A 21,893-nucleotide genomic window follows, 5' to 3' on the forward strand; every position below is an offset into this window, starting at 1 on the left:
CTGGCAAAGAGATCCCTGCAATCGCCCTCTGATCAGCCATTCAATTCCCCCTCAGTCTGTGGACTGGAAGCTCAGGACTCAGCCATCACCCCGGGGCCCTCGATCTGCACTCTGTGCTCTAGAACTGGCTCTGAGACCTAGCTCCTCTCTCACTGCAGAAACAGACTTTTCCCACTGATCTTCTAAGTAGTCTTTGGTGGTCGTGGGTTGGAAAGTCTGGAAACCACCAGTGCTGCCTGCGATTCAGTCTTTGAGGCCTGCTCCAGGTTCGCTGTGGCCTGTGCCCATGCCGCACTGCGCTCCTCTACTCTTTTTGCACGATATACCTTTCCAATCAATCATCCAGATTGTCTTGGGCTGGAAATTTGCTTCACTCTGTCTTTTTGTGGGTTCTGCTGCTTTAGAATTTGTTTAGAGCCATTTTTTATAGGTATTTGGAGGGGTTTGGGGGAGAGCTGAAGCAAGTCACTGCTTTTGCTCTGCCATTTTGGCTCTGCCTCTCTAGGATTTCTCTATAAAGCACTGTATTTATAAATAATATTAATATAGCTAAGTTCTCTAAATTTATAGCCTCTTCAAATTTTTTGAAGTCTAATTATTCATATAACTCTATTCTTCATGGGGAAGCTGCATATTGATTGATTCATCATGAAAGAAAGATAAGAAGGCTCTTTCTGATAATTTTGTCTGGCTTTACATTCAAGTCACTCTTTCCATTAGTCAACCTATCTTTGGACACTTTTATGGAGTGAATCTGATTCCTGGCAACATGAACAAATATGACAATTGGCTTTTTGGCCTAATTAAAAATTCAGTTGTAAAAATAATTTGTCCTTAGGTCAATTTCATGGCAGTGTTCTATTTTAATTTCCAGAAGGAAAAAAGACCTAATGGAAATATCCTTTCAAATGTTTTTCTGATGTAACACGATGGAATTAATGGAAATATTTAGTTAACACTCCTTCCTACCTTCATCTTTTTTTTTTTTGTCATGGTAAAAATTTTCCCAGGATGCTTTTTAGAAAATAAACCAACTAGCTTGTCTGGGTTTACTCAGCATCATCTTGCAAACAGTCAACCAGCAGTATCCTATCTGCTAGATAGCAATACTTGAATTCAACAGTGGTGAGCATAGCACAGCATAAAGACCTTGCAATGCACGAATGAAAGGCATATATTAAGTGCTTCTTATATGCCAGACACTATGCCATGTGCTAGGGATACAAATACAAAAACAAAGACAGTTCCATCCTTCAAGGAACATAGATTCCTATAAAAGAAGACAACACATATAAGGGAGAAGTAGCTAGGGAGGGCTGTTTGGGTCTGGTAAGTCACAGGCATGGCAAATGGAGCCATAGGAAACTGACTGACATGCCTTTTCCAGGAATGGTTGTGTTGATTTAATTATTGTTCCAGCAGTTATAAGTGAAGAGGGGTGGTATTAAGTGGGATGGAGCTGTATGTGAGAGGCAACATGGTGTGAAGATGGCCTTAGAGCAGCAGGCAGTAAGTGTGTGGATGTGAGTGGAGGCTGGGCAAGGTTAGTCATGGAGAATTCTCATCAATTAGGAGATGCAGAGCAGGACTGTAGGAGAAAAGGTTTAGCATGAAAGTGGCTTGAGAGTTGTGTGTTTGGGTGATGGAGAACTCTTGACAATCGTGAGCAAGTAAAGCCCCAAAGGGGGAGCTAGAGAGCCAGGTAGCAGGTGAGGCAGCATGAAATGATGGCTAGAGACTTAGGTTAGAGCCTTGCCTCTGGCATATCCTGGTTATTTGACTCTTAGGTAAGTCACTTAACCTTTTTAATACCAAAGGCAGCTCTAAGACTTTTAAGTTGTAGATCTGCACTTCTAGAAGGAGTTCTGTATACTAATGAAATCATAGGTCTGGCCCCTCTCCCTCTGGGCCCCCACATTTAACAGAAGGTGCCTCTTTAAATGGATTTCCCTGGGACAGCATAGGATGAACTAAGTTCATCTGTTATAATGTTTTTACATAGTGCTCAGAGAACTTTTTGGAAGATTCTTCCTTCTTAAATAAAATACCTGATAATAAAATATAAATTAATTAGAAGCTAATTAAATAAAAGCTGATAGGTCAATCTGCATATTTGTCAAAGTCAGGCAGTGGCCACTGTCTGAAAGAAACTGGAAAAATTGATTATAATTTAATAAACATTTATTAAGTACCAACTATGTGCCAGGAACTATGCTAAACACTGGGGATGCAAATATAAATAAAAACAGATAGTCCCTGCCATCAGGGAGCTTATAATCGAATGGGGAAAGACAACATACAAGGAAGCTTGAAAAGCAAAACGGGGGTGGTGGTCACCAGAGGGTACCGGATGGAGGGACTATGCTATTGAATGGAGTTGAAGCCAAGCAAAGATGCTGATGGGATATGTAACACCATTGTATTGACGAGAATCCAACCATTCTGCCCTGGCTAGGCCTTATCTTCTGTTCTGTTTAGTTTTTAGGTGCCATATTTTAGAAAGGACTTTACCTGCCAAAGTAACTTCATAGGAGTAGTAAAGGGCCATGAAGCCATGTTCTATGAGGATAAGCTACAAAGAACTGGTAATGTTAAGCCTGAAGAAGAAAAGAGGAAAATGAGAATATTGTAATTGTTTTCAGGTACCTGGAAGGCTGTCATATATAAGAGTTTTGAGGCTTTTTTGCTTAGTGTTATAGGACAGAACAAGGACCGATGAATTGAAATTGTAGAGATATATAGTTAATTTTAGCTACATATATGGAAATGTTTCATAACAATTAGAGATATTCAGAAATGAAATGGACTGCTTTGTCAGGCAGCATGTGGCATAGTGTAGTGGTGTTAAACTCAAATAGAAATGGTCCATGAAGAGGCATGTTGATTTAGAAAATCTCAGATTAACACTATTTATCTCATATTGTGTTTTTATTTGTTTATTTTTAAACATTTTCCCAATTCCATTTTAGTCTGGCTCTGCTGAACTCAGGAGTTTTTCTGGGACTGCAGGCTTTGAGTTTGACACCTCTGTTGTCAATATAGGTACTAGACTTAAAGTAATACTAACTGTGCATCACTGGGCAAGTCATTTAATTTCCTTGATCCTCAGCTTTCTCACAGGTAGGCAATAGTAGTCCTTACTTCAAAAGGTTATTATGTGAACAAATGAGATACTATATGTGTAAAACACATATATGCATATGTTATATACATAAATATGTGTGAATATATATACATACATACGTACATACATACACATATATGTCTTAGGTCTTCCTGACTTCTAGGCTGAGAGCTCTATCCACTGTACCATCTCTCCACTATACTCTGGTACAAAACTGGTATTGCATAGGTGGTAATTATTCTAAATCTATTTTTTCCCAACAACCTTTGACTTTAGGATTCCAGTCAGTCTCTTAACATAGGCAGCTTCAGCATTCTCCTTGACAGCTTTTGTGCTCAATGTGTCTTGCCTGTGGAAGACCAAGATATCTGGAAATTTCACTGTCATCCCTCAAAACAATTTGGCCTCTGGATTCAAGCTCAAAGACTTTTGTTTCTATTTTTTCTTACTGCATATTAAGACTTTTGCACATATCAAGTCCAAAGCACATTTTGATATTGTTGGAGAAAGTTTCCTTTACTTTTCAGTAGATCCAGATAATTTAATGCCAACCATGTATATGAATTGATTTATGCAATGTTTTAGTATGACTGTTTATTTGACTTGAAAGCAATATCAATTCTATTCAAGAGTGATGATGATGGATTTAAAGCTAGACAAAATGTTACTGAGCTTTAACTGTCTCCCTTGAAGATTCCACCATTAGAGCTGTCACCATTAGAATACTTAGAATCATAGATTTTCAGAGATGGAAAGGACCTTAGTTAGAATCTATCTAGGCCAGAGGTGGGGAACCTGAGACCTTGAGGCCACATATGGCCCTCTAGGTCTTCAAGTGTGGCCCTTTGACTGAATCCAAACTTCACAGAACATTTGTTTGTATTCGGTCAAAGGGCCGCACTTGAGGACCTAGAGGGCCACATGTGGCCTCGAGGCCACAGGTCCCCCACCTCTGATAAGTCAATATGAGCAAGAATCTCCTCTATAGTATTTCTGAAAAGTAGTCTTCCATTCTCCACTTGAAAACATCCAGTGATGGGGAAACCTTTGTCTCCTGAGGTACTCCATTCCAGTTTGGCAGCTCTAATTTTTAGGAAGATTTCCTGATTTGGAGTCCAAATTTGTCTCTCTGTACCGTCTATTCGTTGCTTTTGTGTGGCCATAAGCCCTTTGTGGCTAGGAAACACAAGTCTATTCCCTTTTGTACATGACAGTCCTCTAATAGTTGGAGACAGTCATATTTCCTCCAACTATATTCTCTTCTCTAGACCAAATACTGCTAGGCCTGTCAATTGATCCTTGTATGATATATCTTTAAGTTACTTTATAATCCTGGTTATCCTATGAACTTTCTCTAGTTTCATTCCTTTGGGTTACATCTTTTTAGGAGTCATAAGTTAAAATACAAATCTGCCAAGGAATAGGTAACATTAAAGTATCCCCTATTAGCATCTGCTGTACATTAATTTATCTTTGCTCTTGAGAATCAGTTTGGAAAAGGAAGAAAGAAAGAAAGAAAAAAAAAAGGAAAGAAGGAAGAAAGGAGGGAGGAGAGAGAGAGAGAGAGAGAGAGAGAGGAGAGAAGGAGGGAAGAAAAAAGTGGTGGAGTAGATAGGTTCAAATCCCACCTTATACTAGTTGTGAGACTCTGGGCTAGTCAGTCAACCAGCCACTCAATAAACATTTATTTAGCACCTATGGAATTCCAGAGTGAGTCATTTAACCATTCTCTGTCTCAGTTTCTTCCTCTATGAAATGGGAGTTGGACTTGATGGTCTCTAACATTCCTTCTAGCTCTAAATCTATGATTTCTGAATTACCTCCTACCACCTCTTCTTTTATTGCAACCTCCTTGGTAAGAAGTAAGCAAAACTATATAATTTCAAATATAGTCTGCAGCTGATGATATGTCTGGGAATACAGGTCAAATTCCATTATAAGGACCTTTACGTTGGGTCTAAATCCTTTCGATGGGTTGGACTCTGTCTCATTACCTATTGATTTTGAAGGGTGGGTGGAGATCAACTGTCTCCTCTATAAAACACAAAATCATCTTTTGACAGCAGCAGCTTAAACATATTCATTTTCAAAACTTCCATTTCCAAAACACATTTCACTGCAAGCTGATTCCTTTTTTCTATTTATAACATTTACTTTATTTCTTTAATTTTCCAGCAGTTTGTTTACAGAGCATGTAATTTAATCCTTTCGCTTTCTATCCTATCACAAAGCTTTATGTGATAGGAAAAAAATCAGTTTTTTTTCTTTTTAAAAGAGTATATGAGACCCTAAGGAAAACACATGTCCATGCAGGGCTGCATCCTGAGCAAAGATTCCATTGCACCATTGCTCTCTGGGGACATTCTGTTGCCATATGCTGTCTGGCTCTCATGAGGCCTTGGCTTTTAAATGGAGCCAGTTTCAGAAATATGCCAAATGTGAGGCCCAGTAGTTGAAACATTGCTGATAGTGACTAGAAGAGGATTCTACTTAGCTTCTGCATTGCAGCTGGTTCTCCACACTGAGTACAAATAATTGAAAGTTATATTTGAAACCTCATTAATCTGGATTTCACTAATATGGAATTTTTCTTATCATTAAGAAACTGGTCTTTTGGCTATCTATGAAAAAGACATTTACCAAGCAAATGCTGGTGTAAATTAGCCTCATTAAAAGAAAATATAGTTTTAAAGCACTTTTGGAGGGCTAATTGAGCAGCAAATCTAAGCTGGTGCTTTGTTTAACTAATTATACATAATTTGCATCACATCCCTACAGGTCGTCTACTGAACAGCATGTTAGTTTCTATCATCAGACTTGGAATGACTAGAATTGGATTTCTTTTTATACAGCTTTGAAAACTAATCAGTTTTCTTCTAGCCACACCTTGAGCATTTTGCATGATACTCTCCTAACCGATTGAAAGAGTGTCTGCGTGAGGGGTGATGTAAGCATAAGAGGAGGGACATTCTTCATTTCTTCTTTGAGAAAAACGCATTTAATTCCAAATTCTCTTCAGGGAGGAGAAAGAGAAAGATTCTTTTGCAGATATGCAGAGGAAGCTGGCTCCTCAATGAGTTCCTGCTTTTTTTATTTGACTACATTTCATTACCCTTTGCGAGCTCACCATCCCAGATAAAGTGGTCTATTTACTATTCTCTGGACATGCCGTCTAACTCCTTTCTCTGGACCTTCATGTAGATTGTTCCCCATGCCTGGCATGCTCTTCCTCCTCATCTATGAAGTTGAAACTCTTAGCTCTCAAGGCTCATCATCGTTGTTGCCAATGCCCAGATTTTAACTTCAGGGATACTTGGTCAAGGGCAGTTTCTGCTTCTGCTAACTACATTTTGGAAAATTCCTCTTCTTTTTGCTGTATCTCAGTTTCTTTTCCCTTCAGAGAAGCTTCTGTTCTTCCAGAAGTCCTTTCTCTTTCCCTTTGCTCATGCACTGTGTTAGAGGAAAGGAAATTCTGTCTTACCAACACACAAAGCCTCCTGCCTCCCTCCCTGCCTTCTCAAAAAGGGGGCAAGCAAAGAGTAAAGGGTGAAAGGTTCAGTTAGCTATGTTTATGCTTAATAAAGTTAACAACATAATCATGTGATAAGATCTTATTTGATAGCTAGTTGAGAGAAGTAGGGATAGAATGGGGTGTAGAGGGGGGTGGTAGCTAAAGAAGAAAGAAAGAGAAGCCATATTGTTTATTTAACCAGGTTGCTTTTAAAATTTTCATGCCTAATTCCTTGCTATATTACAGCAATCCTATGTGACTATTTCTATAGAATTACTGCCTGAAACATGAAACACAAATCAAATCCTACTACAGTATGCTAATAACTTCTAAGTGTAAAAAATAGAAAGAGTATTATACCAAATTCAAGTTTTCAAAAAATATTAACTATTGTTTTGAATGTCTTATGGTTCTGTCATTATTTAAATAGAAATTATCTATTTGTATGCTTTTGTGAGACTGTCACTGTGTCTCATTGTGACATAAATCTTTTTTGGAAAAATGTATAGACTTGGGCTTGATGTAAGGAAATCCATCTTTACAATTAAAATAGTCCAACAGAAGGGTAGGCTGCCCTGATAGGTCCTTTTTCATAAAGTCATAGGATCATAGCTCTAGAGCTGGAATGGACCTTACAAGCTCTAGTTCAGCACTTTCATTTTTCTTCCATCCCTTCCCTCTCTTACCCTAGAGATGGCTACCATTAGACACAAATAGGATTTAGAGTATTTTTTTCATATGACTGTACATTGTTTTGATTTCTTCATTGGAAAATTGCCTGTTCATATCCTTTGACCATTTATCAATTGAGGAATGACTAGTATTCTTACAGATTTGACAAAGCTCTTTATATATTTGAGATATGAGACGTTTATTTCAGAAACTGTTGTGGTTTCATGGTGTGTTGTGGCAGAGCCTCAAAGAATTCAGTCAGACCACCTCTAATCCAAGTATAGGCATTTATTGAGGTTAAATGAAGCAGGCTAAGTTCCAAGAGGAACTAACAACTTAGTAAGACAAAACAGGCAAATTTATAATGTAATGATGCTGATTACACACCAGAAATTTTGAATATTAAAAAGAAAGGAGGGATTTGTTGAGGGATAAGGTAATGGGGAAGGGTCTTTTCTATGATTCGGTGGTCAAATATCCTGGTGTTACTTTTTGATTGGCTAGCTATTGTGGTCCTGTCTGGTCCAGATGGAGACGTAGGTATTGTGGTTCTATCTTGGGCTAAGTGGATGATGTGATTGTGGTCGAGTACAAGAATACACCTGTTCAAATATGTGAATTGGATCTGGGGGCAGTGGCTTGCTAGGGGCAATGGCTGTCTTGAATTTGGGGACCTGAGGTATGGCTAAAGCCAGACTGTGTGGTTAAATCAGGACACATCTGCTATTCAGTGGGGCTCATGAGGAAGTTAGAATGTTGAGGTTGGAGGCAGCTTTATTAGGATTTCATCAAAGCTGTCTATAAAATTTTTCCCCCAATTTTTCTTTCCTTCTGATATTGATGATATTTATTTTATTTATACCAAACCCTTCTAATGTAATGTAATTGAAATTATCCATTTTACACATCACACTGCTCTCTTTCTCTTGTTTATTCATAAATTGTTTGCCTATCCATAAGTCTGATAGGTAATATATTCCATGTTATCCTATTTTTCTTGTAATATCTGTTTTTATATCTAGGTCATGTATCCATTTTGACCTTATCTTGGTAAATGGTATGAGATATTGGTCTACACCAGACTGCTTTCCAGTTCCCCCAGCATTTTTTTTTACCAAATCATGAATTCTTATCCCCAAAACTTAAGTCTTTACACTTGTCAAATACAAGGTGACCATATTCATTTGTTGCTGTAAATTTTATGTCTACTCTGTTCCACTGATCAACCTTTCTTTTTCTTAGCCAATACCAGATAGTTTTGATAATTACTGACATAATATATTTTAAGATCTGGTATTGATAAACCTACTTCTTTTACATTTTTTTCCCATTAGCTCCTCTGATATTCTTGACTATATGTTTTTCCAAATGAATTTTGTCGTTATTTTTTGTAATTCAGTAAAATAAATGTGGTAATTTAATTGAGATGGCATTAAATATATAAATTAGTTTAGGTAAAATTGTCATGTTTATTACATTGATTGGCCCTGTCTACCCATGGGCAATTAATATTTCTCCAATTATTTAAACCCGATTTTATTTATTTAATAATTTTGTTCATATAGTTCCTGGGTTGTTTTGGCAGGTGTATTCAAAGGTATTTTATACTGTCTAGAGTTTTATATTTAAAAAATGTTTTCATTCACCTAATGGGAGTAATAAAGGCAGAAGATTTTTACTACAAAAGAGTTATTATAATTGACAGTATAAAAGTGAATAGAACCTGAATTAATTTTCTAATTGTTCTTCCTTGCTGTAAATTAGTTCATTGTAAAGGCTATACTTGAAAACCACTAACTAATGTCAGAGATTGCCTCCCCATTTTGTGGGCAGTCAGTAGTTTCATTAGTCATATTGGCTGCCTCAAAGAAACCAAAAGGACTAATAAGTTATCCTTAATCAGTGAGTAACATCATGATTTTACATTTAAAAAACTAGAATTTGTTTCAAGGTTTCAAATAACTCTAAATTTGGAAAACAAAGAGCCTTATTGGCTTCCAAATGGCTTCTCTAACATTGGTTCAGAAGGTAGGTGGAGAAGGATTAGATTGTTGAACTGTTCCCCAGAAGCTCTTTGTATCACATGCAATGTTATTTACCCATTTGCTCAGGAATAAGCTTGCTAAGAGATTGAATGAAAAGCAATGGCATACTTCTTTTCGGAATAACAGCGCCTGACTGCATTTCATGGCATGCATTCTGAGCCTGGCTCTTTGTAACTTTTTTTTTCCTGGTTTACAAAACCACTGACGAAAGAGATGGATATATCAGACACAAAAAGCTCCATGGAACCCAGAATCTTGGATAGTGCTCTGAAGTTATTCAGTACAGCCTTCAAAGTCATCTCCCTGACTCTAGTCTCTTTCCCCTCCAGTTCATCCTGTGGATACAGCGGTAAGAGTAACCTTCCTAATAATCTACAGCTTTGATCACACTATCCTACTAAAAATCCTCCAGTGCCTCTCCACAGCTTATAGAATACAGTTTAAACTGCTGGTGTGGTATTCAATGCCCTCTCTAATATGGCACCTACCTACCTTTTTAGTCATAACCTCAATCACCTTTCACTCTTCTTATACTCCATACAAACTGGACTACTCACTTTCCCCACAAATTCATCCTGTCTTTTCCTATCTATGTGACTTTGTCCATCCTGTTCCTTACACCTGGAATACTTCTCCCCCCCATAACAAGTTGAGACACTGATCTTATTTTTGGAATACATTCCAATTCATGCCTGTCCATCATTTTTTTCCCTTCGATCTTGCTTAGGCACTACCTTTTTAATGAAACCTTCCTTGACCCTACTTCTTTCTCCTTGAATCAGTCATATGTAGTTCATTTCAGTTTCTTCGATGTACCTTTCATAATTTGTATGATGGTTATTTGAGGCCGCTAGGTTGTGTATTGGACCTGGAGGCCAGAAGACTTCAGTTCAAATCAGGGCTTAGACACTAGCCTTGTAACCCTGGGCTAGTCATTTATCCTATTTTTCTGTTTCCTTATCAGTAAAATGGAAACAGCACCTACTTTCCAGGGTTATTGTGAGTATCAAATGAGATAACATTCATAATTTGCCTTGTAAACCTTTTATTATTTGTGTACTTATTTGATCTCTTCTACTAGGCAGAAAGGTTTTTGAGGGCAAGGACCCTGTCTTATTATCCATATAGCTTCTGGCAGTGTCCTGTAGTGGAAAGAGGATTGAATTTGGAGCTAGGAGACCTAGGTTTAAATTTTGGCTCTGACATTTTGCTGGCTGTGTGTCTCCTTCTCTGAATTTGCTTTCATCTTTTGTAATTTATAATAACGCTAATTATACATTATACTTTTGTAAAATGAAGCTAATTAAGTGCCTCACAGGACTATTATGAGAAAAGCACTCTGTGAACCTTAAAGAGCTAGGATTTACTCCTTGGCCCTCTGACTCTAAATCCAGTGCTATTTCTACTGTGTTGAAATAGATACTTTTTCTTAATTGATATTTTTTTTTGCAGGTGGAAATCAGTGGGGGTCTACACCTGTGATTTCATCAGTGATAGATTTGATACAGATCAACAACTGTTCTGTTTTACAGGACTTGAACCTTGGTTTTCTTTATGCTGAGCCTGATGCCTTTAACCACTTACGTTGCTGCCTCTCACAACGGAAATAAACTAGTGATCACTTAGGGGAAAAAAATCTGTGTTTTTGTCATGAGGAGAAAACCCACTTGGATTATGTCTTCGTGAACTGAATGAGAAGCTGAGACATTTGGAATTTGTTGTAGAGGAGTGAAAAGCCCTGAATAAGGAGTTGGAAGACCTACATATTCACAGCAGTAGTGGTGACTTAACAGCAGAAGCATATGGCAGTGGTAGGTTTATATGGCTGTCTATGGCCTCAGAGGATAGTTCAAGAACAACGTCCAGGAATCCCAGCCCTTCTGGGGATTTCCTCATACAGCATACTCCTTGAAGAAGTAAGAGCATAGTCCACATAACTCTTGCATAATGGCCTACTTGGAGAGAAAAGCCAGTGAATTGTTTAGCCACTGAAGGTATAACTAGAAGAGATTTGCTTACTTAGCAAACTCCAAGTATGTTTATTATCCTAAGGGTTTCTAAACCACAGAGTGACACTGTGAGCCTTGAGAGAACTTATATAGGACTCTGTCAGGAAGAAGGACTCCCAAACAAAACATTTCCCAGATAGTAAACCCAACTTCCTTTCCCTTCAAGGAGGGTATGATGGGTTGTTTAAAGGCTTCATAGTTCTGTATCTGTCCCAAGTATTCCTGTGAGTTGTTTTAGTCTTATGAATTTTCTGTGGGGTGAAATAAAGATCCAATACCCATACTGAGTAACTTTGTGGGGGCTAGACTCCCCTTTTATTCACTTTTGGGGAAAACTAGCCATAAGCCGTATCTAAATTTTATTTTGAGTGTGTCCCTGGAACAAATTTCTAAAGTGAGGTCAATAAGTTGAAGCAAAAAAAAAAAAAGGGGGTTCTTTAGGGTTAGCCTCTAAAACTTAATTGGATCCATGGGAGTCCAGAGCCTCTGAAGGGCCCGGATCACAGTTTATACATTCATCCTCTCTGGCTCAATTTACTCATCTCTAAAATAGGCATTATAATGTATGCCCTATCTATTTCAGATAACGACCCAATAAAATAGTAAATGTGAAAACATTTTTAAAAAGTCTAGATTGTTATATAACCATATTATATTACTGTATCTACTCCTCTCTCTTCTCCCTCCCCATAATTTCCTCTCCTAACTTCTTTAGGACTGTTATCAGTATGTTCATTTACCCTCAATTCACCCAGGCTTAAAGCCTCAGTTATCTTTGATTCTTTCTCTTATTTCCCATAAACAAATCAGTCATCAATTATTCATGTTTAATACCTCTGCCAACTGTTTTTTACTTTCTAGTCCTAATGGTGCTACCATGCTAATTATTCTAGGTAGGTCTTCATCACTTCATGCCTAGATTATTACAATTATCACTGGACTTTGAAACCTGGCTTTCAATCACATCTCAAACACTAGCTGTGTGGTGTTGGACATGGCTCTTCAGCTCTCAGATGCTCAGGGTTTTTTTTTCATATTTAAAATGGGCAATAATCTTTACACTATCCAGCTTATCAGGTATTTGTGAGGAAAGTGCTGTATAATTTTCAAATTGATTTACACATGTGAGTTATCTTCCTTCTCTTATCCTTCCTCTTCCTCCTCCTGCATAGTGCCTGGGCATGTAGATTACTACATTTGCTACTAGATTTAAGTGATTACACTTAAATGCTTATTGACTGATCCTCCTCTCCCTCTTCCTTTTCCTTCTCCTGATTCAGTCACCTGACTCCAGTTTCTTTCCCCTTCAATCCATCCACCATACTATTTGCCAAATCTACCTTCTTAAAACAGTTTTTATCACTCCCTAGCTGGAAAATGTTTAATGGCTTCTGATAATGTATACAATTAAGTTCAGACTCCTTAGTTCAGAGGTGGGGAAAGGGGATTTGTTCTGTGAAGTCTGGATTTAGTCAAAGGGCTGAACTTGAGGACCTAGAGGGCCACATGTGGCCTTGAAGCAGCAGGTTCTACCCCTGCGCTTAGTTAATTAAAAACTTGCCACCATCTGGCTCCACCCTCTGATTCTAGCCTTATCTCCCCACCCTTCACTCAGTTTCTGTTGCAGCCAGACTGGGATGCTCATTATCTTACTTGAGCAATGATATTAATTCCCACAGCATTGTGTTTGCTTTTGTTGTTTACTCTCTTGGAATATCCTTTTCCTTCTTGATGCCTTTCATATCCTTTTAGGAATGGCTCCTTATCCTGTCTTCTTGAAGCTACCTTGACCAATAACCGTGATCTCTCTCTTCCATGAACTCAGTTTTTATTTATTCATTCATTCATTCATTCATTCATTCATTCACTCATTCATTCATTCATTCATCTATTTATTTGCCATTTTTTTGTTTCTTGACCATATATTACCTCATGACTTGAAGAATAGTCTTGCATTGGTGATGTGGGCAGCTAGGGTCATAATGGATAAAGCACTGAGCATGGAATCAGGAAGACTATCTTCACAAGTTCAAGTCCAGCCTCAGACACCAAGCTGTGTGATCCTGAGCAAGTCACTTCACTCTGTTTGCCTCAGCTCCTCATTTGTAAAAAATGAACTGGAGAAGGAAATGGCAAACCACTCCAGTGTCTTTGCCAAGAAAACCCCAAAATGGGGTCATGAAGAGTCAGACACAACTGAACAACAACTGATGTTTGAATTCCATGGCCTATCAATTCTATCTCTTGTGCATCTACCTATTTTTAGGAGTGTAGGTTCACAGGATAGAACTTGGGAGTAGTTGATTTCCCTAGGGATGGTAACCTCAAATTTGCAAGGTGGGGTAGTGTCTTAGAAGGACTGCTTCCTGTTCAGTCTTTTCAGTCCTGTCCAGCTCTTGATGTGTTCCAGCTTCTAGTACACTTACTTCTTTTGTGACCAAGGACAAGTTATTTAACCTTAACCTGAATGGGCCTCAGTTTCTACATCTGATAAATGTGAGACTGGCCTGGATGACTTGGAAAGTCTCTTCTAGCTCTAAATCCATAACACTATGAAACAGTTATCTAAAAATGTTCTGCAAATAACTTTCTGATTATGTAAAAATGGTTGGTTGATTTATCAGTCTCCACATTCCTAAACTTTCTAAGTGTTCTTCCTTTAGTGTGAAAGGGATAGGTAGATTGGTGATTTTCTCAACTCCAGGTGAGGAAACTCTTGCTATATAGAGTAGGAAGTTTCTCATTTTGGAGATTTCTCCAGAATATTAAAAGGGTAATTGACTTTTCCAGGTCACGCAGTCACTAAGTCAGAGGCCATACTTGAACTTGAACTCTGGTTTTGCTTCCTTTTCTATGGCTACACACACCACACACACACACACACACACACACACACACACACACACACACACACACACACACACACACACACACACACACACACACACACTCCAGCCTCAGGCCAGGCCAGGTTGTGGAGGGCATTGTGTCAGGGTTAAAGAATTTGTACTTCATCTGACACTGCCCCAGAGGCTATAAAATAATCAGCGAACCCACGGATTGGAAAAGTAACATCTCCGTAGTTCTGCGAATTACCCCGAAAATAACAAAAGATTTCCAAGGCTTCCTGAGTTCCCCGACCCAGAAAGAGGGTCAGGAAGGGGTTCAGCTCAGACTGTTGGCGATATTCTGTGTTCTTCTTCATTTTCTTCTTCGCTTTACGCAGGAAATAGAGTGCCCGGCTCTCCCAGAAGGCAAACTAAAGGTCAGGGTGGGCTCCGGCTACGGCGAGCGCTAGCGGGTTTGACCAATCCACCTGGAGTCTGGGCGGGAAGGACAAATTCCTTCGGTGTGCAATGCTCTTGTGAGCAGACTAGCCCAAGGAATAGATGCTGCAGTATCTGTGGAACTAAAGATTCGAGGGATGCAGCTCCAGCGCCTCGCCACCTGTCATCAGGCAGAAAATCTTGAGGAGATCCTACTTAGCTCATTATTGCATCCAGGTTTCTGCAGCTGTGAAATAAAAGCAGAAACGCTCTCTCCAGGTACCCCTCAGAAACGAACAAACAAGCAAGCAGACAGTGCAAACTCCTTTTTCAACCTGCGCTTAAGTTCGTGGAGGCGACGCATTTAGCTACCAATCACAAGTTGAGTCGCCAGTTACGGACTGGGGTAAAGAGAACCATATAACCGGATGGGCAACTCCAGAAGTTGTACCAGATCTGCCCCAGTCTCACTTCCTTTTCTTTATCACAGGAAATCAAGCGCAGCGGCGCAGAACTCCGGGCACTAAATACACTGGATATCAGAGCCAACGGAGATGGGGGGGAAAAGTTTGTGGCCCTTTTCGGTGGCTGCCTTTTATATTCTGCTCCCTTTGCCGGTTAGGCGAATCCAGGGGATGGTGAACGGATTTCCCCCCCAAAACTTACCCAGCGATTTGTCAAAATGTCAACGCCCCCCACCTTTCCTAGTTCTCTAACCCCCTCGCCTTAGTGGCTGTGAACTACCCACGCGCGGAATTCTTCTCTTTTTTTGGTTTGGGTTGACCACTAGGTCGTGCTGTTGGACAATGAATGACTTGCTTACAGGCTCCTTTGAGAGCCGCTCCAGTACTAGGAGGAGAGAGAGGAAGAAGCCCGGAGATTTGAGAAAACAACTACTATACAAGAAATCCAGTTGTCTGATAGGACTCTAGACAGCTTTCCTCCTCCCCGCCATCCGCCCCCCCCAACTCTCCCTTCCTTCTTTCTCTCTTCTCTTTTCCCTACTGTCCAAACAAGAGCATGAAATATCCATCTCCTGTTACAGAAATCAAAGTGATTGACAGGGGTTTAAAACTTTAAAAATAGAGACCCAAAGTGCAATGAAACATACTGAAGTAGCCGAGTGATGGAGGAGTGGGTCCATGCCAAGTATAATTGCCACTGTTTCTGTCACTGTGTACCGCGTGTTTTACAGGAACATATATTTGTGTTGAATCATGCGAGCGTTTACAAAGGTTTACGGAAACGGAAGGCAATCAGATATTTTGCCCGCCGATTCCCCATTGGAATGTCATGAGGACAAATTAAAATTTAAGTATGCGCAGTTCTATGAACTGGAATTCATGAATCTGGTTAATTTGGACCTGAATATATGTATGTATAAACATATATGTGTAAACACACACATATGTGTGTATGCCCTTGGAAACGGGTTGAGCGCTAGTTTTGCAAAGAAACCTTAGACAACCTTGAATGTTTTGCTTTGACATGTATTCCTGGTTTTAAGTAGGTGTCTCTGTGGAAACAATAATGCTCAGGAAAAGCAAAATTTTTGAAAGGTAGTGTGTGACCTTGGATATCTCCTGATGGCCTCTAGCACGCTTCGCGCAAGCTTGGATGCACTTGCGTGTGCCTTCTGTGATTGTCTTGGCCTTTCAGAGGCACATGATGAAAAGAATGCATCTCTGGAACACATCCTTTTGCACTGTCTTTCGCCGGTGAAAAATTGTACCCACCAGAGGCGGCTTAGTACGTCTCCTCTGGAGAGTTGCTCGGTGTGCTCCTTTGCTGCCCTTAGCTCGCTACCTGAGGGGGATCGCTCCCCGGCCCCGGGTTTGCCGCGGGTGTGGCTCCAGAGACGGATGTGTGAATTTCTTTTCTTCAGCCAAACTGCTAAAGACCAAAAGGAAAAAGAAAAAAGAAAAAAAAGAGCAAAAGCGAAAAGCAGGGAAAGCTCTATCTCCCCACCCCACCCCCGCAAACCAATGACAAAGTTGTGAAACATAATGCCAGTGTTCTCCTGCCTGGCATCAGCTTTCCCTTTCTAGACAGGTGGTGTCAGTGCCCAGAGGGGCTTCCTTTTGCTTTCCAGGCAGCAGTTAGGGAAGAGAGGTGTGAGCCAGGACGTCTCCTGGCTGCAAGCAGAACAGCTCTGCTGAGTGCGGGGGCGTCAAGAGGCTGCTCAGGCTGCGGAAGAGATCTCTTGTCCTGGCGCTCTCATGTACACTTGCGTGCTTGGAATGACCAGTCACTGACAGTGAATAGCTATAGAGAGGGGAGAGAGGGGAGAGGAGGTTCATCAGAAAACATATGTTCCAAGGCGGGGGGGAGTGGGTTGAAGATGTGGTGTGTGTTTGTGTGTATGTGCGTGTAGTGTGGTAATGCAGCAGCACAACCTTGGAGGATTAAGGTGTTATTGGTAAGTGTGCAAAGGTTTTCGTGAAGATGGAAGCTCTCTTTTGGTATGCATCAGGTTGTAGAAGAACGAGATAGTACTTGTTTTGTGACAGCAATGGGGTTTGTGTAGGTCGAGGGGGGAGGTGCGGTGCAATGTGTGCGTGGGGGCTCTTTGTATGAGGATCTAGGCTCAACTTTGTATGGGCTGTGGGTGCTCCAGGAATGTGCAGAGGTGGAGATTCACATTTTTTCTCTTTTCTTTTGCTCTCTCTCTTTTTTCCAGTCCCCTCTTTATGGGCCGTGTGTGCCTGCGTGCGTGTGTGTATGACTCTAAGTTCTTGTCATTCTCACCCTGAACGTTCTGACTCTAAAACAGTTCTTTCATTATGTCTAGAGAAAACCTGACAAAGCTAAGCCTTCTAGTGGATCCCGCTCTCAGATCCAAGACAACTTGGGGATAGTGAAATTAACATGAAATAAAATACCGTCTACAGTCACAGTAGACTGAGACTTCCAAAAACCGCATGGTACCCAGGAACGCGATTGTGATGGAAGGGTAACCAATGGAGACTTGGAAGAGGTCCTGAAAAGTAGGGTCCTGTGTCCTTCGCAGAGATGAGTGTATAGTCCTACCATATTCATAAATGGATCTTAAGTGTAGACTCAGACTTGACTTCTATGCTTTTGGGGTCCTCCTGGGTTTGTATTTGCAATTGCACAGCTTAGTATTGCACAGCTTAGTATTCCACAGGCGGCCCCTACTCAGCAGATTCTTCTGCTCACGATCCCCCTAACTCCCAGTTTCCCTCTTTCTCCAACTTAAATTTCCTGGTACAGAACCCAAGCACCTTTGTGAAAGGTATGTGTGTGTGTGTGTGTGGTGTGGGGGAAAGACTGGGAAAGCCATCTAGGCTCTGAACCTTGCGCGCCCAGTGGCGGAGGGAAGGGTTTTCCAGTTGCCTTTGGGAGATTGAAAAAGACACAAGGCACTCTGCGTGCACAGACAGTTAGTTAATGGAAACCTTATAAATCGACTTAAAGTGCACCCAGGACGGGGGGAGGGATCGAGGAGGAAGAGAGGGGAGGACAAAAAAGGGGGGGTGTAAGTGAAGAAGGGTCCAACACACTCAAGAGTCTTGCGGTGAATCTCATCCTTGCTGTTTTGAAAATGGGGTTTGATTGAGTTTTTCCATTGTTCTTGATTTTGAAAAAATAAATAAAAGAAAATCGCTTGGCCAAGGAAACCTGATCCCACCGCTCCCCAGCCTGGCCCTGGAAGCAGAGGAATTGCACAGCTCCCCTTGGCAGGCCCGCCGGGCGGCTGCTGTCCCCCTTCTCCTCCCCCCACCCTCCCCTCAGCCGGGGCACTGCTACTACGGCGATCGCCACCTCATGCCTAAGGAATGTCGAAAAGTATGCGCAAGTTTCCAAAAGGAGACCTCCTTCACTGTTGGAGGAGCATATATCAGCCCGTGGCAGCCGTCCACCTTCTCAGGCGTTTCGTAACCGAGTAAACTGAGAGTTGGGAACAGCCCTCTATTAAGTAGCAGACCAGGGAGAGGCTCTTCCCACTTGGAGCCGGCAAGCGGTCCCAGACGGACCCTCGTACTGGAAGCTCCAGAAATCGCGGGGCAGCCGTCTCTTCTCCTCCCAGCTACGGCTGCTGCTCCTCCTCCTCCTCACACTCCTCCTTCTGCTCCGCAATCGCCGCTACTGCTGAATCTGCGGAGAGCTGCTCCACCACCAGGTGCCACCGGAGCTCAGCCTCTTGCTTCTTCCTGCTCTCCCCACATCCAAGCGCCAGGGGCAACCACAGAGCCCTCATCAGCTAGAGAACCTCCCGCGCATCAAAGTAGAAGACCCTGCGGCTCTTGCTGCTGCCAGCACAGGTCTGTCTGACTGTCTCCACTCCTTCTCTCACCCCTCTCCCCACCAGCTCCGCTTTCCTCTCCCCTTCGCTGCTCCCACTCCCGGAGCAATACCCCCAGTGAAACAAATGGTCAGAGGTCGCGCGCCCCTTAGAACTTTGAGGTGTGAGACTGTGGAATTTGTGGGGCTGTATTCCGATATGATTGAAATCAAATTTTATTTTATTTTTGAGGGAAAGGATAATAGGTTGGTTTTGCAAGATCTGATCTCTGGTCGTATGTATGTTGTGTTCTTGATTGAGGGTAGTCACTACCTCCCATATTTTAAATTAAAAAGAAAAAAAAAGATCCAGAGGGGAGCATTTTCGAAAGTAATTAAGAATGGTGAGTGGTCTGAGGCCTAACTGATTTAGATTCATAGCATGCCTCCGAGTCATTTGTAATTCAGCCTTGACGTTTTATCTCCAGGCTGTAAAACTGGTCCGTAGAATTCCTGTGTGTGGTTGAAAAAGGCAATGGTGGAGAGAAAACTGTTTCACAAAGTAGAGAGTCTTTGGAGGTGCGGCTGTATTATCTGCCGCTCATTACCCGCAGTTGAAGAAATGGTGTGAAGTTCACTAAAGGAGTGAACCCCACCTGCTTTTCCAAAGGAAGTTAGATTGTGCATTCAGTACTCCTGTAATTATTCAGCTGGAGAGGGAAATGTTTTCCGCATTGTCTGGAGAAAGGAATTTCCCCTAGTTTTCCTATGCCTGTTCCTTTGGAGAAAATTGTGAAGGGTATGTGTCGTTGGTACCTCCTTGACTTTTTCTCAGGAGTGAACCTCACAGTTATGTGGAAACTCTTTTAAAAGAGACTTCCACTTCAGCCTGTCTACCAGCTGTTCTGAGGATAGATGAAACAGACGTTACAGATAGCAGAAAGAAGAAGGAGATAAGATCTTTCTGGGAGTCAGCCCTTCCCCTAGGCTGCTAGTTGGGCTCTGCTGGAAAAAAGGGCAGGTGAGGCTGCGTGTATGTGCTGGAGGGAACCTCCTCATTGAAGGACTTGGATGTGTTGTTCGAGTTGACGCCAGAGTTAAAGAATTTGCTCCCTGATGGTGTGTGTGTGTGGGGGGGGTGGGACAAAGAAGAGGGGAAAATCTTTTCCCTCCCTCTGCTTCCCCTTTCCCCCGCTCCTTCCGCCCCCAACAGACTCCAGTCCTATTACTTTTTCATTCATGAAAGCAAAGTTGTGAGATAATGACCATCCCGCGTAGACGACTCGAGACGTTTTATTTAAAAATGCTGAATGAAGGGTTGCTAAGCAGCCAAATAAATGTTTTGGCTAAAATGAAAAAAAAGTTTTTATTTTTGGAAAGATGTATACGGAATGCCAAGAAGGCAGCGACTACAGACTATATGTCCGTGAGTGCGCGAGCCTTCAGTTATCCCAGGCAGGATTCCTAGTGCCTCGATGAAAGTGGCCAATAGGGGGCGAGCTAAGCCAAGGGAAAAGATTTGATGACCACCTTTTCAAGGGTTCCAAAAATTGTGGATTTACAAACTGCATGATGGTTTTAGGAGTCCCGCTTATACTTTGTTGTTCTGATCCGAGTCTAGAAACCAAAAGAGTTAAAGAGCTTTGTAACAACTAAAAGCCACATGATGGGGAGGGGGGGAGAGAAGGAAAGGTTAGGTTTGTATTTTGTCGTTTTCACATACTGAAGCAGAGGTGAAAGGAGAGTGTCATTAAATAAGATAGACATTTTATTACTTTTTTTGACTTAAAAAAAGGAGCCCCCGGGAATTTGGTATGTCTATTTGTCAGGTATTTAAAACACTATTTCTTCCAAAGGCAGAGGATACCTCCACCTCCATCTCTCACAACAAACCAACACACACACACACACACACATACACACACACACACACACACACACACACAGAGAAACCCACAAAATAAGGAAGTCCTTCTTATGGGATGTGTCAATAATTTGAAAAGATATTGTTAGATCTTGTCAACTTATTTTCTTAATTAAAGAGAGCTTGATTTTTGGTTCCCTTTCTGGATTCCAATCTAGTGTTCCCTAAAATGACAGCCTCTCAGGGAAACACTCAAGGGGGAAAACCCCTGGGGTGTTTCCTGGGCAGGAGGAGTTCCCTTGAGCTTTCTGTGTGGATTTTCCTTCAGGTCCTTCAATACTCTGTGAACTGTATGGTCTTCTCTCTTTTATATTTTTCTCCCAGCATTTTCCTAATCCAATAAATTACCGGAAGTTTTTCTTTGAAGTAGACCTCATTGCATCACCCTTAAAAATCTGTGCAAGCTCTCTTCACAAGAGAGGGCAAATTAGAATAGATACTTTCCCTATTTGACCATAGCTAGTTAGGCTCCCTTCATTATAAATGAAGAGTTAAATCTAATCAGTTGTTGTTGATAACTAGAACTGCAGAAATTTTATTTTGGAAAAAAAAAGATCTCTGGAAAATAGGCAAGAAGATCTCTCCTTTCCAATCCCTTGGCCTTGTCTTCTTTTTAGAGCTATTTTCCTCTCAGCTTGTATAAACGAATGATCAGATGTGAAAACAACACTGCTGGAGGGATGTGTCAAGTTTCAAGCTTTGCCTTACATACTTCTGTGTAATCTATTTCAGGCCTTAAAGAGCCACATATTTGCAAGCATATCACAAAAAGGGGGGGGGAAGTAGATGGCTTTTTTAAAATTACATATTCCAAACTGTCCTGAGACCACTAAAATACAGTTAAGTAAGGAGTTCAGAAACTAGGAAATAGAAGCTGAATAGAGTTCCCAGCTGGAAGACACATTTAGCTGATGGAGGGATAAAATGATCTCTGAATTAGCCATCACACTCCAGGATGAAGTCATGCACAGTCTTCCAAGGTTTTTAACCCCGGGCTAATAAGTAGGATGAATCTTCAGGAAAACAGGACAGGCTTTAACTTGAATTATCCCTCAGTACCAAGATTAACCGCTTGCCTGATGAACTCGATTTCCACT

At 41.1% G+C, this 21,893-nt stretch overlaps 1 protein-coding gene across 2 annotated transcripts in view; it reads left to right on the top strand.

Moving 5' to 3' along the window:
- Positions 1–18,823: 18,823 nt before the first annotated feature.
- The window catches only part of COL12A1 (collagen type XII alpha 1 chain), a 143,558-nt gene continuing 140,488 nt past the window's right edge, over positions 18,824–21,893 (top strand). For both annotated transcript variants that reach the window (XM_021000135.1, XM_021000134.1), the window contains exon 1: positions 18,824–18,913. The gene's annotated coding sequence lies outside the window, so the exon portion shown is untranslated. The remainder of the gene's footprint in view (positions 18,914–21,893) is intronic.

Source organism: Phascolarctos cinereus, unplaced genomic scaffold (genome assembly GCF_003287225.1).
Source record: "Phascolarctos cinereus isolate Bilbo 61053 unplaced genomic scaffold, phaCin_HiC Scaffold_5;HRSCAF=322, whole genome shotgun sequence".
NCBI lineage: Eukaryota > Metazoa > Chordata > Mammalia > Diprotodontia > Phascolarctidae > Phascolarctos > Phascolarctos cinereus.